Genomic DNA, 18,680 nt, shown 5'->3' with positions numbered 1-18,680 from the left:
GGCCGCAGCGCACAATTAATTGCTAACAGAGTGGCTGCAAGTGAACATCGCCATCTGCTGGTCAAATAGGAGAGAGAAATAGAAAGCAGAAACATTTTCATTACTAGGAAATCTAGAATAAAGTGCATGTTCCCTCAGGGAGGAGATTGGAGGAGACACCAGGTAGAGTGATAGCTGTGGCCCTGTTAGTATTCATAAAAGGCCCAGGAGGGCAGTGAAGGGGAGGAGTTGGCACCCGAACCTGTAACAGGATGGACGTGTGGAACAATGAGCTGGCTTACAGCCGCCGAGTAAATGAGTCAAGAGACCAGATCCGGATAAAGGAGTCACGAGTCCAGATCGAGTAAAGGAGTCGAGAGACCAGGTCCGAGAGAGACCAGTGATGGGAGAGCTGAGCTGAGCAATCAGAACCAGTGCAGAGAGAGATAGAGATGACTAGGCCGCAGTGTAGGGACATTCGTGTGAGCTGTCGCTTCCGTTGTAGATGTACGGTACAAAGTGGATACCAGGACCATGTTTCAGGGAACGAAGGTGGCCAGTGTGACAAGTGGGCGGAGTAACTTGCCAATCTGGGACTTGCAGCCTAGCGGATAGTAGCATCGACCCCCGTTAGGGCTTGTGTGACATTTTGTGTTGCTTAGAGAGTGACAATGGCAATGGGCCCAGTAGTGACAGTGACGCTCTTTAGGTTGGGGTATTAGAACTAAGACATCATTGATGATAAGTTATTTAATGGTAATAATAGAACGATAGTGTGTAAATAGCAATGTGTTAATATCCTGCTCAATCTATTCTTCTTATAACACAACTTGTTTCATTATCACCATTTGCGCTATCCCCTGATATCATGTAGAAGATAGTCCTGTAATTGTGTTAATCGAATAAATGGTTGATTGTAAAGTACCACTGTCCTGTCATTCTCTGCGCTGCTGCATCCACATACCTGTTGACATGAACACCATAAAAATAAAAAAAAAACGGTAATGCTGACCTTACCCATCCCTTTCCTCTTACAAAACAGTCAGAGTCCAATGCCAGTCTCTGTACTTTCTGTTCTGGATGAACAGGCATGTGACCGCTGCAGCCAATTACTAGCCCCATTGGTGACCAATGTGTCAACACTGCACCCGGTCATTGGCTGCATTGGTTTCATGTCCGTCCAGAACACTACTTCCTGCTCGCTCCAGATATTATAGGTGATTCTGCACAGCTTCCATGCAGCACAGTGACCACTAGAGTTCTCCATTGTATCTAAAAGAGGCAAAAAAAAACCCCTCTGATCACATACTGGGTGTAAAACTGAGGTAGAGAACTTCTCAATACACAAAAACTAAGAATTAACTCCCCCAACCCTCCAAAAAAATATACAAAACATCCTTGTGGCCGATGCACGGATTGGTCACAGGTCTCCTGACCCGAACTTGAATGCCCTATACAGAGTATATAAAAAGTCTACACACCCCAGTTCAGGCTTTTGTCATGTAAAAAAAAATCCTACCCCAAGAAGAATTGTTTCAGACGTTTGTTCCACTTTTAAAGTTGGCAATAATCTGTACAAATCAGCTGAAAAAAAAAAAAAATCTTTTTTGGGTGGAAAAAGAAAAAATAAAGAACTAAAATAATGTGAAAAAGAAAATGTCCAGCTCACCCGCACATGATCTCAAACAGTTCGTAGCAATGGAGGCATCTAGAAAAGAAGGAGAGGTCCAGCTTCACAAACACACGAATGTTTAGTACAAAAAAGCAGCGCAAACAAGATTAAAATATCAAGATAGATACCGTATATTCCGGCGTATAAGACGACCTGGTGTATAAGACGACCCCCCTACTTTCCTGTTAAAATATAGAGTTTAGGATATATTCACCGTATAAGACTACCCCTTTTCCAACGCATACCAAACACCGGTAAAAATTAAAAAAAAACAGATTTGAATGTAACATGGTCCTTTTTTAATTTAAATTCTTATGACATGCAGGTATATAGCAGGAAAACTGTCACTCATAAACATATTAAAATAGGGGGGACCCCACATCATTTTTTGGGGGGGTCCCCCATTCTAATAGCTAGCAAAGGCTAGGTATTCAGCTGGGGGCTGATATTAGTAGCCTGGGAAGCTCCGTGGGTATTACCCCCTTCCCAGACTTCAAACATCTGCCCCAGCCGTCTGCTTAACCTCCGCTAGAGACTATAATGATGGTGGATCCCACGCCAATTTTCTTTTTAAAAAATCCTTTATTTTAACACTAAATGACAATTGAGGGGTTAATAAAGATGTAGTCCCTAAATTATTATTAATTTTGTAATTAATTTTTCCCAAAAATGTTGACGTGGGCTTCGCCATATTTTTGTGTCCAGCCAGGTACAGCAGGCAGGAACGGGCTGCCCCCAACCACCAGCTGCCTATTTGTACCTGGCCGGACACAACAATATAGGGAAGCCCTTTTTTTTTAATTATTTCATGAAATAATTTAAAAAAAAAAGACGTGGGGCTTCGCCCTATTTTTGTGTCCAGCCAGGTACAACTAGGCAGCTGGGGGCTGGAATCCGCAGCGCAGGGAGACCCAAGCTTTCTGGGCCCCACCCGCTGCAAATTGCAGTCCGCAGCCGCCCCAGAAAATGGCGCGTTCATAGAAGCGCCATCTTCTGGCGCTGTACCCAACTCATCCAGGGCCCTGGTGCGGTGGCTCACTGGGTAATAAAGGGGTTAGGGCCAGCTTGGCATTATCAGCTGGCCCTAAGCCTGAAATTCATGGGGTCACGCCAATATTAGACATGACCGCCATGAATTTCTAGTAAAGTAATTAAAAAAAACACAACACCCACAATAAAGTCCTTTAATTGAAATAAACACACAATTCTTTATTGTTCTAAATTAAACCATACTTACCATCACGCCCATTCCAGCTGAAGCCAACGATCTCCTGCAATAAAAGTAAAATAATAAAGCAACATCATCCTTACCTTTCCATGGTTCCCAGGACAGCTTCAGCTCTGCTACATTCACATGACAGGCTGGACCGCAGCAGAACGCTGCCGTTCAGCTTGCCATGCGGCAGACACTGAGAAGCGCAGGCATGCTTGCGCTCCTCAGTGTCTGGCTGTGACGGCATCCAGATGAGCCGAGATCATGTCCAATGAACTCGGCTCACCTCATGCACGTCACTGACAGCGTGGGAAAATTCTCCTGCTCCCCGCATGCGCAGTAGAAGTTTCCCACGCTGTCAGTGACGGACGTCCAGGAGGTGAGCTGAGTTTATTGGACATGACCTCGGCTCATCTTTATGCCGTCACAGCGAGACACTGAGGAGCGCAAGCATGCCTGCGCTTCTCAGTGTCTGCGGGATGACAGGCTGGATGGCAGCGTTCTGCTGCGGTCCAGCCTGTCATCTCGATGTAGCAGAGCTGAAGCAGTCGTGGGAACCATGGAAAGGTAAGGATGAGGTTGCTTTATTATTTTACTTTTATTGCAGGAGATCGTTGGCTTCAGATGGAATGGGCGTGATGGTAAGTATGGTTTAATTTAGAGCAATAAAGAATTGTGTGTTTATTTCAATTAAAGGACTTTATTCTGGGTGTTTGTGTTTTCTTTTAACTTTGACTATGGGGTTAGTAATGGGGGTGTCTTATAGACGCCTCTCCATTACTAACCTGGGCTTGATGTCAGCTGGCATTATAAGCTGACATCAACCCCAACCCTATTACCCCCTGCCACCGCACCAGGGCAGCGTGGAAGAGCGAGGCTAAGTGCCAGAATTGGCGCATCCTATGGATGCGCCATTTCTGGGGCGGCTGACGGCTGGTGTTTCTAGCCTGGGAGGAGGCCAATATTCATGGCACCCTTCCTGGGCTATTAATATCAGCCTCCAGCTGTCTGCCTAGCCTTTGCTAGCTATTAAAATAGGGGGGACCCCATGTCATTTTTTTGGGATCCCCCATTTTAATAGCTAGTAAAGGCTAGGTATTCAGCTGGGGGCTGATATTAGTAGCCTGGGAAGCTCCGTGGGTATTACCCCCTTCCCAGGCTTCAAACATCTGCCCCAGCCGTCTGCTTAACCTCCGCTAGAGACTAAAATTACGGGGAACCCCACGCCAATTTTTTTTTAAATAAATCCGTTATTTTAACACTAGATGACAAGTACAGTAACCAGCATTGTCACTGTACTTCATATATATGTGACTGACATGTTTCTATCTATCTAATCTATGTGTGAAGCTCTATTCTGTCTGTTATAAATTGTCGGGTACAGATGCTGAATTGCCGGCCGGCTTTTTTAAAGAGACAGTGCATGAAAACACTAATATTTGTTTTAATAAATCCTTTACACTAAATGACAAGTACAGTAAGCAATACTGTCACTGTACTTCATATATATGTGACTGACATGTTTCTATCTATCTAATCTATGTGTGAAGCTCTATTCTGTCTGTTATAAATTGTCGGGTACCGCTGCTGAATTGCCGGCCGGCTTTTTTAAAGAGACGGTGCATGAAAACACTAATACTTGTTTTAATAAATCCTTTACACTAAATGACAAGTACAGTAAGCAATACTGTCACTGTACTTCATATATATGTGACTGACATGTTTCTATCTATCTAATCTATGTGTGATTCTCTATTCTTTCTATTCTAAATTGTCGGGTGCCGGCTTATGCCGCTGCTGAATTGCCGGCTTTTCATATATTGTCACAGAAGCAATGCGAACTTCCCTGCTCCGGACACAGTGCAGCGCTTCTGTGACAAGTGAAAGCTGTCGGCACAGAAGCCCTGCGCTGTGTCCGGAGCTGGGAATACGCAGCGATGTGTCAGTTTCAGCACAGAAGCGCTGACTGTCTGGACCTACCGCCGCCGTATTTTAACTCCCTCCACCTTATATTAACTCCCACATGGCAGGGATACGGCCACGGCAGCTTATTAACACCCCCAGAGTATCCCCGCATGTCAATTTCTGAAAGTTCAAAAGCATTACCGGCGTATAAGACGACCCCAGACTAGACAGAAGATTTTTCAGTCTTCAAAAGTCGTCTTATACGCCGGAATATACGGTAAGTCCTTAATCTGCCATCAAGTGCCTCTAACAGCCGCGATCCGAGATTCACCTGCGGCTGTAAACCAGTTAAATGCTGCTGTCAATCGCTGACAGCGGCATTTAACACTCGCAGACAGGAAGCGCATCATTGATTCCGCCCATCAGCGCTCCCGTCACGTGATCGCGGGACACCAATGGGTTCTCATGACAGCCAGGGGTCTGCTGAAGACCGCCATGCTTGTCGTTACGATCCTCTTGTGAATGCTGGCTCGTGGCCGACATTCAAAGGAGATTGTTAAATTTTTCTATACATAGCAGAGCTGAAGCCCTGCGATGTATGGCACAGGTGATCGGGCAATCGCTGCTTCAAGTCCCCTAAGGGGACTATAAATAAAGTAAAAAGTGAAAATTGTTTTTTTTTTAAAAAAATAAAAATAAACCAACAAAAGTTCAAATCACCCCCCTTTTGCCCCATTAAAAATAAAACAAAAAAAATACACATATTTGGTATCGCTGCTTTCAGAAATATCCGATCTATCAAAATATTAAATAAATGAATCCGATCAGTAAACGACAAAAAAAAATATCAAAATGCCAGAATTACGGTTTTTTTAGTCGCCACAAGATTTCTATAAAATGCAATAACCGGCGATCAAAAGATCATATCTAACCCAAAGTAGTATAACTAAAAACATCAGCTCAGGGCACAAAATAAAACCTCACCCAGCCCCAGATGAAAATGGAGACACTATGGGTTCCAGAAAAATGACAACAAATGCAAAAAATTTTTTTCAGACAAATTTCAGAATTTGTTTCATCACTTAAATTAAAAATAACCTATACATGTTTGGTATCTGCGTACTCATACTGACCTGGAGAATCATATTGCCAGCTCAGGTTTACCATATAGTCAAAATGGTAAATAAGAAACCCAAAAAACACAATTGTGGAATTGCACTTTTTTTTGCAATTTCACCGCATTTGGATATTTTTTTTCCCCATTTTCTAGTACACGACAAGGAAAAAATGAAAAATTGCCCAGGGGGTGAAGTGGTTTTTATCTACCAAGGGTTTCTTTAATCCATCGGATTTGGTTCTTGAAGTAATTAGAAGATTGGGTGACAGAACCTGACCCAATGATGGAGTTTGTCTAGACACCACCCAAACTTCTTCATATGATAGTCTCTCAGTGTTCTCATCTGTTTCCAAAATAGGAAGATTTTTGAGAAATATATTTTTGATTTTAGAAAACTGGTTGCTATACTGTAAAGCTAAAGTGATAGGTTCTTGTTCTGTAATGCTGCTGGTGAGCATGCAATGGTTAATCACAGTTTACTGTATTGTTGGAGATTTGTGATGTAATACATGATTTGGCCAGTAGAGGGAAGCAGCGCAAGGCCTGAGTTGGAGCACGGGGGTTTTGGCAGTTGGTGATCAGTTGGAGGAGGCAAAGAAGAGACCGAAGGGAAGTGAAGGTGCGGATCCTTGGGGAAAGTATAGAGAGAGCAGTGCGACTCTGTTGTTGGTGACTCTGGGATGCGTTGTTCTGCTTGTCATGAGCTAACTCAGTGAGGACAACCAAGTACACAGCATCTTGGGCTAGGCCACGTGAGACCTCATCTCTAAGGACTTAGGAAAGCCCTGTTTGGAGAGATCAGCATTCCCTAATAGCTTCAAGATGGCATTGTTTCTGATTATTCAGGCCTCTTTTGTAAGAAACATTTTGAAAAATGCTCCGAATAGGCAATTACTAAAGTACTGGCACAACCCTGTTGATTTATGCATAGAAAGGGTTAATAGCGTATTTTGCTTGCATATAACTGTTAATTCTTTTTAAGTGTACCTGCGTGTACTCTTAGTGTTATTGAGAGTAAGGGTGCTTTCAAATTGCGTTCTGTGTCCCTGTCGGGGCATACGTCCAACGCCCCCCCGCAAAATGGTGTCGGGACGTATGCGCAAACGGGGCCAATAGACTTTAATGGTGACAGCAGAGCGACCGTGCGCTCTGCCGTGGACTTTTTTCTGGAGTTTACGCTTACTGAAGGCGGACACTCAGATGAAGCCCACTACCATTAAAGTCTATTGGCCCTGTTGGTGGGGAGGAAGTCGGATGTCAGAGTTCCCACAGGGATGACACCGGGGAGATCACGCAATATCTCTTCGAGTCGTCACGCTGTCAGTATTTCGTCCGGAATCGCGAGCACACGATCCAGACTACTCACTCCTTAGGTATGGGTAAGCGACCAGTGAGCGTATGGTGTCACACCTCTGGGTTCTAAATCATGGAATACGTGCTTACGCCCTCCGTACGGTCACTGTCAGCTTCACGATAGCCCAATTATTATTATTCTCTGCCACCACCGGCCAAGTATGAAATATAATACAGGTAATGTGAATAACGGAGGCGCTGGTAGGTTGTCAATAGGCCTGCAGCAAATTATAACAAGAACCACTACTTGTCCAAAGGAGCCAAAAATGGTACCAAGAGTAAAGTATTATAAAAATTAATTTGCGCGGCACTAAAAGACAATAGTCAAGGGGATTAAGAAAAAGGTAGTTTATTAGGATAAGTATAAAAAGGATAAAACGTGGATTAGGTCGATAGTCAAAAGTCGGGACCGGTCTGGATATGGGGTCCTAGTAGAGGTCCAAGATACCAGTGGTGGGTGGCTGCCACTAAGGAGAAGAAGGAAGAAAGATGGTTAGGTGAGGGAGTGACTAAAACAAAATATCCTATTAGGTAAACTATAGGTTTGAGGACCAGCAGTGATTACCTGGAGGTTGGGGTGGTACAATAGAGACACACGTATAGCTGGGTCCACTGAGGCTAGTGAAGAGGGGCTAAATAAAAACAGGGTAATGGATAAAAGAATTAAAATAATATATTAATAGAAGTAATAAGAGGTATTAAAAATATTTAAAATAGTATACCATAATCCTGGGAATGTATACCAATATCCTGAAAAGGCTTGTGTGGCCAGTAGGTGAGACAGGTAGGTAATGGTTCCTGCTGGGAACCTGGGTGGTTATAAATAGTAAATAAATACAAAGGTAAAGTAGGAGAGGGGTAGCCTAATCAGCTTGTGGTTATTAGTGCCAGGAGGGGGGTTACCTGTAGGAGAGAGGTCACAGTAGAGCTCAGATAGTAGAGTTGGAATTTTACCAGGGTGTAAAGGGGAGAGGATGACGCTCCTGGGATGAGGTATAGGTAAAGGGCTGCAGAGGGCTGAGCCCAGTGGTCACAACAGTGATCCTATCGGATTAAAAGAAGGACAGTTTAATAAAAGCGTAAGGCCTGGTAGTAATAAAAAAGGGACAAAAGGAGATTACCTTTATGTGATAGGGTGGTGTGTAAAATACAGCGCTGGAGGACTATGAAATAGGGCACCCAGAGGGAGGCGCAGCTTGTATGGTAGGACTCTGTTGCGGCTGTGCTGCGGGAGGCTTGTATATTGAGGTCACTGGCAGAGGTCCGGGCGGTGCGGCTTACCTCTATGGCGTTGCGCTGGATGCGATGAGTGGTCAGAGCAGGCGATGAGTACGGGAGATAGAGCGAGGAGGAGCAGAGTCCCGGCCGGTGACTCGTGCTCTATGCAGACCAGGTCCTTCTGCCTCACCGTAACTTACTAGATCACGTGCTTCACACGTGACCGTGACGTCACGTCAGGTCCTGGAAGACCCGACAGCACATCCGCACCACTACGCAAGGCATAGAGCACGAGTATCACCTCTCCCCCCATATAATGCCCCATGCAGGATGTCACCTCTTCCCCCATTAAATGCCCCATGCAGGAGGTCACCTCTCCCCCCATATAATGCCCCATGCGGGATGTCACTTCCCCCCCTTATAATGCCCCATGCAGGAGATCACCTCTCCCCCTATATAATGTCCCATGCAGGATGTCACCTCTCCCCCCCATATAATGCCCCATGCAGGATGTCACTTCTCCCCCTTATAATGCCCCAGGCAGGAGGTCACCTCTCCCCCATATAATGCCCCATGCAGGATGTCACTCCCCCCCCATATAATGCCCCATGCAGGATTTCACTTCCTCCCCTTATAATGCCCCATGCAGGAGGTCACCTCTCCCCCATATAATGCCCCATGCAGGATTTCACTTCCCCCCCATATAATGCCCCATGCAGGATGTCACCTCTCCCCCCCCCATATAGTGCCCCATGCAGGAGATCACCTCTCCCCCTATATAATGCACCATGCAGGATGTCACCTCTCCCCCCCCCATATAATGCCCCATGCAGGATGTCACTTCTCCCCCTTATAATGCCCCATGCAGGAGGTCACCTCTCCCCCATATAATGCCCCACACAGGATGTCACGCCCCCCATATAATGCCCCATGCAGGATTTCACTCCCCCCCCTTATAATGCCCCATGCAGGAGGTCACCTCTCCCCCATATAATGCCCCATGCAGGATGTCACTTCCCCCTCTTATAATGCCCCATGCAGGAGGTCACCTCTCCCCCCCTTATAATGCCCCATGCAGGATGTCACCTCCCCCCCTTATAATGCCTCATGCAGGAGGTCACCTCTCCCCCCATATAATGTCCCATGCAGGATGTCACTTCCCCCCATATAATGCCCCATGCAGTGTGGTGCCCCGAGGGTTCGGTTGCCACAGGGGTATTGCACCTCAACCAGAGGTGTGATATTCCACTCCCAGGTAAGGATGGAGTGTGGACCAGGGCTCAGTTAGCTGCATACATACACTACACACTCCCCATTTCCGGGGGACAGCTCGACGGTGCTCCCATTTTATGCAGGCACAACTGACCATGTCCCTGGCTGGAGTGGGGAGGGGGGAGAGAACTCGGTGATGTAGGAGCAGAGGGGACGGTTTCTGGACCATAGGAAGGAGCTCATTGGGTGCAGGTCACCTGAGCTCAGACACAGAGAAGCAGATAAAAGGTGAGGGCCATCTTAGGTTGAGGGTTCAGTTCAGTTCAGAGCAGAAGGAGGAGAGAGCTGACAGGGAGCTGAGGCTCAGCCTGAGCTCAGCTCCACGAGTCAGGCCTAGAGAAGAGGCCGGGGCCAGAGAGGAGAAGTGAAGAAGGAGAAGGAAGGAAGGAGGAGAGACAGAGGAGTAGAAAGGCTCCAGAAACAAGAAGGCAGAAGGGACCCTAAGAGAGAGCAGAACGGACAGCAACCGTTGCAAACCCGCGTCAAATCGGGTGAAGGGTCAGGTCGTGGAAGGGTACCGGATTCCCAAGTTGGTGGAGGTAAATTATCCCTCAGCCAAAAACCGGAGGTCGTAATCATCTATTGGTGCGACCCCCCTGCTACACCCTCTAGGAAGGCACCACATAGGGTCAGGGAAACTGGCGCCAAGTTTCACCAAGAGAAGGCCCAAGGCAGCTGGACAGAAGCGTGGTCACTGGTGGGGAACGAGAGGCCGGAGAAAGGATAGAAGGGGGTCCTGTGCCATACTCCTGAACTACCTGGGGGTTGACCGAGCCCCTCACCTGGTGGACGCAGCACGGCTTGGGCAGTCATTGCTGGCAGAAGTGACTTGGAAACCAACTGTGAGTAAAAGGACTGAACTGCACCATTGGACTCTATGTTATTTATGCTGCGCCTGCACCATCACCCCCAGCATCCTCTTACACTGCCCTGAGGCTATACTCTTCCCGTGGGGAGTTGTCCTATCCCTGTGCTGCACACTAACATCAGCCTCAGCGGTCTGCCTAGCAGCGGCGGTTATCCCTGACCGCAATCCACGGGTGGCGTAGTCGGACATTCATAGCTCCAAGAATAGCCTGCCACAGCATCTGGTCTGATCACCCTGAGCCACGGGGATTGGGTTGCCACTACTACCCCCATCATCACACTGAAGCCCAGTTCCGAATATCCCACGGCCCAGGGGGCGAGTCAGCTTTGGCGTAGTCGGCAGGATCGTGACCAACCCGCCACAAATGGGTATTGCGTGCCTGAAAAGAGACTGTTTCACTGTATTGAAAATGGCGCCCGCCCCGGCAGAACGGACGCCGTAATGTGCACGCCAAAAGACAACAGGAGGCCACCTCCCATCGTGGGCCAGGTCCCAGAATGGTGCCAAAGAAGGAGCCCACCCCCAACAGCCATGAGTGCGGCTGTAGAGATGTCCATCAACGTGGGGGGGGCTGCCCCTGAGAGTGATTGTCAGCAGATTGCCCCAAGACCACCCCCAATGGGGGCAGAAAGAGAAGAAAACTGTGGGGCAGGGTGTGGTTTGGATCAGTCTCGCCAGATCACACCCGGAGATGGAGAGGAGCGTCAACTCCAGCACCCTGGCAAGTGGCCTGCTGCAGGCCGAGGCAGCCCCGTACAGCCTCATGGAGCTGATGGCTCAGCTCCCCGCAGAAGACCCTGAGTTCCTGCGGACTGCGCTGGAGGAGCTGGACCGGAGGATGGTCTGAGCGCAGAGGGACGTCATCGCCGGGTGGAGAGAGGAAATGGCCCGGCGGGTCACGGCCCGGCAGCGAGAGACACTGCCAGCATCCAGCACGTGCCTGCCCCCGAGGACGGAGAGAGGAGACCGGAGGCCGAGGACGACGCTGCAGAAGAGGCAAGTAAAGAGAACGCCCCTGCCCCGGGTCCTGACACCGTAGCCTTACCCCAGGATCCCGCCGCGGAGCCAGAAGTCCCGGGAGCTGCTGCAGCTTTCACGCTCCCGCCGCAAACACCTGGGCCGCAAACCGCGAAGACCGCCGCTGAACCACGCCCCCCGTCGTGCCCTCTGACCCCAGACGTGGTAGGAAGCGGCCCGCTCCAGGCCCGGTCGCAAGGCCTGGCCTTCCCAGGCACCCCCCGATGGCGTGCAGCCCCGGTACCGAAGCCACCAGCCCTTGGGACTGACCTGTACAGCCAGCTCGCCGGACCCGATGGTGAGCCGGTCCCTGTACCCGAGGGATGAGTTCACCCCAGTAAGCGGAAAAACCTGTCCGCGGAGGTCGAGGTCCCGCTTGCTCTACTCTTGCCCCGACCACAGCCAGTCGCCGTCTCTAAGCTCCCGGAGGAAGAGGTCCAGATGGGATGGGACCAGACCGGGGAGGATGTGATGGGGTTTGCACAAGAGAGGCGGACGGCTGCAGTCCGCAGGCGGGAGATCTGTGAGCAGATTGCGAAGGAGGAGCGGGCACGGCGCCGGAAGAGGGAGCAGCTGCAGGCCCGGAGCGCGGAGGAGAAGACGACGACTCGTCGAAGCCCCCATGCAGCACGCGGTCTTAAAACAGCTGGGACCGTGGTGAAGTTCCACCAGGAGAAAGGGTGGGGGTTTACTTGGGACTCTGCCACAGCCACAGACCTCCATGTTGACAGGAGGGATGTGGAGGGTCACCTGCCAGCGGGTCACCCGAAGCGGGAGTTGTTCCCTGGAGATCGGGTAATATACACCCGACACCGAGGCCTAAAGGGATGGTATGCCCTTCATGTCCAGAGGATAAGAGAGGAGCAGCACCCCGAACCAGAACCTGAGTACCAAGAGGACCCGGACGGGTCTGAAGATCAGTATGAGGAAGAGGGAGCATCAGGAGGACACCGCTACTGATGAGCGGCAACGTGCACATGTGAATAGTTGCCCGACAGGGTAAAAGGAACTGTTTGTTCCGATTGAACTGTTACCTGGCTGAGGACTGAGAGCAGCCATTCCCTTCCTGCCTGGCTGAGGACTGAGAGCAGCCACCCCTCTTCCCCACCTGGCTGAGGACTGAGAGCAGCCATTCCCCTTTCCCATCCGGCCGAGGACTGGGAGCGGCCAACCCTGTAGATAGTTGCGCTTCCTAAAGCGCCCCCTATTGGTTTTATAAAATTACTGCAACGTCTACCTCTGGACAAAAACTCGTTTGGCGTGGCCGAAGATGTAGTCCAATGACCGGATCACCTGTGCCCTGCAGCCACGCCCAGGGCCTACGTGGGGGGTTTGCGGACGAGTCCCTCATGTTTAAAGTTTTTGCACCTTACTGAAAGCTGGACACCTGGTCGCAAGTTGCACTGCGGCCAGTGAATCAGAAGTTATTTAAAAATGTTTTACCTGAAAGAGTTTGATATACGGAAATGTTTTATATGCTGCTAAAAGAATTATATGACAGTGGAAATGTTTTATATGATGTCTGATAAAAGAGTTCCGGTAGTGTTAAAAAAAAAAAGAAAAAGTGTTTCCCATAAAGGGAATTGAAAAACGCCGGCCGTTTGCAAATGTAAAAAGTTATTGAAAAAGTATTGCATGTTCTTGAATTGTTTTTTGCTTTGTTCCAGCCCGAAGACGTGCTGTGGTTTACCAGGGGGGAATGTGGCGCCCCGAGGGTTCGGTTGCCACAGGGGTATTGCACCTCAACCAGCGGTGTGATATTCCACTCCCAGGTAAGGATGGAGTGTGGACAAGGGCTCAGTTAGCTGCATACATACACTACACACTCCCCATTTCCGGGGGACAGCTCGACGGTGCTCCCATTTTATGCAGGCACAACTGACCATGTCCCTGGCTGGAGTAGGGAGGGGGGAGAGAACCCGGTGATGTAGGAGCAGAGGGGACGGTTTCTGGAGCATAGGAACAGAGAAGCAGATAAAAGGTGGGGGCCATCTTAGGTTGAGTGTTCAGTTCAGTTCAGAGCAGAAGGAGGAGAGAGCTGTCAGGGGGCTGAGGCTCAGCCTGAGCTCAGCTCCACGAGGCAGGCCTAGAGAAGAGGCCGGGGCCAGAGAGGAGAAGTGAAGAAGGAGAAGGAAGGAAGGAGGAGAGACAGAGGAGTAGAAAGGCTCCAGAAACAAGAAGGCAGAAGGGACTCTAAGAGAGAGCAGAACGGACAGCAACCGTTGCAAACCCGCGTTAAAGCGGGTGAAGGGTCGGGTCGTGGAAGGGTACCGGATTCCCAAGTTGGTGGAGGTAAATTATCCCTCAGCCAAAAACCGGAGGTTGTAATCATCTATTGGTGCAACCCCCTGCTACACCCGCTAGGAAGGCACCACATAGGGTCAGGGAAACTGGCGCAAAGTTTCACCAAGAGAAGGCCCGAGGCAGCTGGACAGAAGTGTGGTCACTGGTGGGGTACGAGAGGCCGGAGAAAGGATAGAAGGGGGTCCTGTGCCATACTCCTGAACTACCTGGGGATTGACCGAGCCCCTCACCTGGTGGACGCAGCACGGCTTGGGCAGTCATTGCTGACAGAAGTGACTTGGAAACCAACTGTGAGTAAAAGGCCTGAACTGCACTATTGGACTCTGTGTTATTTATGCTGCGTCTGCACCATCACCCCCAGCATCCTCTTACACTGCCCTGAGGCTATACTCTTCCCGTGGGGAGTTGTCCTATCCCTGTGCTGCACACTAACATCAGCCTCAGCGGTCTGCCTAGCAGCGGCGGTTATCCCTGACCGCAATCCACGGGTGGCGTAGTCGGACATTCATAACTCCAAGAATAGCCTGCCACAGCATCTGGTCTGACCACCCTGAGCCGTGGGATCGGGTTGCCACTACTACCCCCATCATCACACTGAAGCCCGGTTCCGAGTATCCCACGGCCCAGGGGGCGAGTCAGCAGGATGTCACCCCCCCCATATAATGCCCCATGCGGGATGTCACATCCCCCCCTTATAATGCCCCATGCAGGAGATCACCTCTCCCCCTATATAATGCCCCATGCAGGATGTCACCTCTCCCCCCCATATAATGCCCCATGCAGGATGTCACTTCTCCCCCTTATAATGTCCCATGCAGGAGGTCACCTCCCCCCCATATAATGCCCCATGCAGGATTTCACTTCCCCCCATATAATGAACCATGCAGGAGGTCACCTCTCCCCCATATAATGCCCCATGCTGGATTTCACTTCTCCCCCATATAATGCCCCATGCAGGATGTCACCTCTCCACCCCATATAATGCCCCATGCAGGAGATCACCTCTCCCCCTATATAATGCCCCATGCAGGATGTCACCTCTCCTCCCCATATAATGCCCCATGCAGGATGTCACTTCTCCCCCTTTTAATGCCCCATGCAGGAAGCCACCTCTCCCCCATATAATGCCCCATGCAGGATGTCATTCCCCCCATATAATGCCCCATGCAGGATTTCACTTCCCCCCTTATAATGCCCCATGCAGGAGGTCACCTCTCCCCCATATAATGCCCCATGCAGGTTGTCACTCCCCCCCCTTATAATGCCCCATGCAGGAGGTCACCTCTCTCCCCTTATAATGCCCCATGCAGGATGTCACCTCCCCCCTTATAATGCCCCATGCAGGAGGTCACCTCTCCCCCCTTATAATGCCCCATGCAGGATGTCACCTCCCCCTCTTATAATACCCCATGCAGGAGGTCATCTCTCCCCCCTTATAATGTCCCATGCAGGAGGTCACCTCTCCCCCCCATATAATGCCCCATGCAGGATGGTACCTCCCCCCCATATAATGCCCCATGCAGGATGTCACTTCCTCCCTTATAATGCCCAATGCAGGATGTCACTCCCCCCCAATTAATGCCCCATGCAGGATGTCACCTCTCCCCCCCATATAATGCCCCATGCAGGATGTCACTTCCCCCCCTTATAATGCCCCATGCAGGATGTTACCCCCCCATATAATGCCCCATGCCGGATGTCACCTCCCCCCCATATAATGCCTCATGCCGGATGTCACCTCTCCCCCCCATATATTGCCTCATGCAGGATGTCACTTCCCCCCCATATAATGCCCATGCAGGATGTCACCTCTCCCCCCATATAATGCCCCATGCAGAATATCACCTCTCCCCCATATAATGCCCCATGCAGAATATCACCTCTCCCCCCCATATAATGCCCCATGCAGGAGGTCACTTCTCCCCCCCATATAATGCCCCATGCAGGATGTCACCCCCCCATATAATGCCCCATGCAGGATGTCACTTCCCCCCATATAATGCCTCATGCAGGATGTCACCTCTCCTCCCCGTATAATGCCCCATGCAGGATGTCACCTCCCCCCCATATAATGCCCCATGCAGGATGTCACCTCTCCCCCCCATATAATGCCCCATGCAGGATGTCACCTCTCCCCCCCCCCATATAATGCCCCATGCAGGATGTCACCTCTCCCACCCATATAATGCACCATGCAGGAGATCACCTCTCCCCCCATATAATTCCCCATGCAGGATGTCACCTCTCCCCCCCCCATATAATGCCCCATGCAGGATGTCACTTCTCCCCTTTATAATGCCCCATGCAGGAGGTCACCTCTCCCCCATATAATGCCCCATGCAGGATGTCACCTCTCCCCCATATAATGCCCCATGCTGGATGTCACCTCTCCCCATATAATGCCCCATGCAGGATTTCACTTCCCCCCCTTATAATGCCCCATGCAGGAGGTCACCTCTCCCCCCTTATAATACCCCATGCAGGAGGTCACCTCTCCCCCCTTATAATGCCCCATGCAGGATGTCACCTCTCCCCCATATAATGTCCCATGCAGGATGTCACCTCTACCCCCTTATAATGCCCCATGCAGGATGTCACCCCCCATATAATGCCCCATGCAGGATGTCACCCCCCATATAATGCTGCCCCATGCAAGATGTCACCTCTCCCCCCTTATAATGCCCCATGCAGGATGTCACTTCCCCCCCTTTAAATGCCCCATGCTGGATGTAACCCCCCCATATAATGCCCCATGCAAGATGTCACCCCCCCATATAATGCCCCATGCAGGATGTCACCTCTCCCCCCCATATAATTCCCCATGCAGGATGTCACCTCTCCCCCTCATATAATGCCCCATGCAGGATATCACCCCTCCCCCCATATAATGCCCCATGCCTCCATATATATATATATATATATATATCTATATAAAAAAAATCAAATACTCACCTCACTTTTCACCTGCTGCCGCTGCTCTCGGCTCCAGCGGCGCCGGCGTCTTCCCGCTCTGTGCTGTGACGGCTCAGGAGAGACATCACCGCACCCTCTGACATGAGACGTCACAGTGCAGCAGCCACGGAAGATGCAGGACCTGCTGCGGAAGCACGAGTAGAAGTAAGTACTGTACCAGCTGCCGGGGCCCTGAGCAAGTGAGGGTGTGGCTAGCGCTGGCACCGGCACCACACCGCTCATGGGACCCATAGTGCGCTGGGGTGCCAGACTGTGAGTGGGCCCCCCCACCTGCTAAGAGCCCCGGCACTTGCCCGGGTGCTGACGCTGGGCCTGCCAAAGTCACCTGTTCTGCAAAGGAAAAGTATGTTTCCCATCCACATCCAGTCAATGCCATTAAGAACTATCATCCCCATTACACTGTGTTCCAAATTATTATGCAAAAAGTGTTTAGGAGTGATAAGGGAAGAATTTTTTTGTTTGTCAGTTAAACTCATTGATGGTGATGTGTGTCAGGGCTCTTTATATCACTGTAAGCAATTGCAGACACCTGTGCTAATTAGTTTGGCAGGTGTGTCCAATGAAAGGCAAGACTACTTAAGAAGGCTGTCCCACATTATTAAGCAGCCTACATTTTCTGCAAAAATGGGAAAGAAAAAGGATGTGTCAGCTGCTGAGAAGCAACAAATTGTGGAGTGTTTAGGTCAAGACATGACTACAATCAACATTGCCAAGACTCTTCATCGTGATCATCGCACAATCAAGAAGTATGTAGCTGATTCACAGTACACACGTGTGCGTGCTGATAAGGGAAAATTGAGGATTCTTTCCTACAGGCAATTACGTCAGGTTAAAAGAGCAGCGGCAAAAAAGCCTTGTCATAACAGCAGACAAGTTTTTGAAGCTGCTGGTGCCTCCAACATCCCCCGAGCAACAAGATGCGGGGTCCTTCAGAGGTTTGCAGCTGTGCGTATGCCATCCTGTCGACCTCCTCTATCCACTGCACACAAGCAGAAATGGCTCCAGTGGGCCAAACAATACATGAAGACTGACTTCAAAACTGTTTTGTTCACCGATGAGTGCCGTGCAACGCTCGATGGTCCAGATGGATGGAGTGGAGGATGGCTGGTTGATGGACACCCCATGCAAACACGGCTACGGCGCCAACAAGGAGGAGGTGGAGTAATGTTTTGGGCTGGAATCATGGGGAGAGAGATTGTCGGCCCCTTTAGGATCCCTGAAGGGGTAAAGATGAACTCCATAATGTATGTTGAGTTTCTCAAACAGCACTTCCTGCCATGGTTCAAGAAGAAGAACCGTGCATTCCGCAGCAAGATCATTTTCATGCATGATAATGCATTGTCTCATGTTGCACATAACACATCTGCATCTCTGGCTGCTATGGGCATAAAAGGGGACAAACTTATGGTGTGGACCCCATGCTCCCCTGACCTCAACCCCATTGAGAACCTCTGGAGCATCATCAAAAGGAGTGTCTATGATGGCGGGAGGCAGTTCACATCTAAGCAACAGCTCTGGGAGGGTATTCTGTCCTCATGCAAAACAAATGAAGCAGAAACCATCCAAAACCTGACAAATTCAATGGACGAGAGAGTTCAGAAGCTCCTTTCGAACAAGCGGTCCTATGTGCAAATGTAACATCACCTAGAATAAAGTTTTGAGTTGAAAACTGTTTGATTTCAGTTTCTAATAACCTGCTAATGCTTATAATTTAAAAAATGACCATTTTTTTGTTCTTTATTAAAATGAAAAGGTTGAAAACTCTGCTGTGCATAATAATTTGGAACAT

This window comes from Phyllobates terribilis, unplaced genomic scaffold (genome assembly GCF_046119375.1).
Source record: "Phyllobates terribilis strain yellow unplaced genomic scaffold, ASM4611937v1 Scaffold_2__4_contigs__length_985480577, whole genome shotgun sequence".
Taxonomy (NCBI): Eukaryota; Metazoa; Chordata; class Amphibia; order Anura; family Dendrobatidae; genus Phyllobates; species Phyllobates terribilis.
This window is presented reverse-complemented; position numbering follows the sequence as displayed.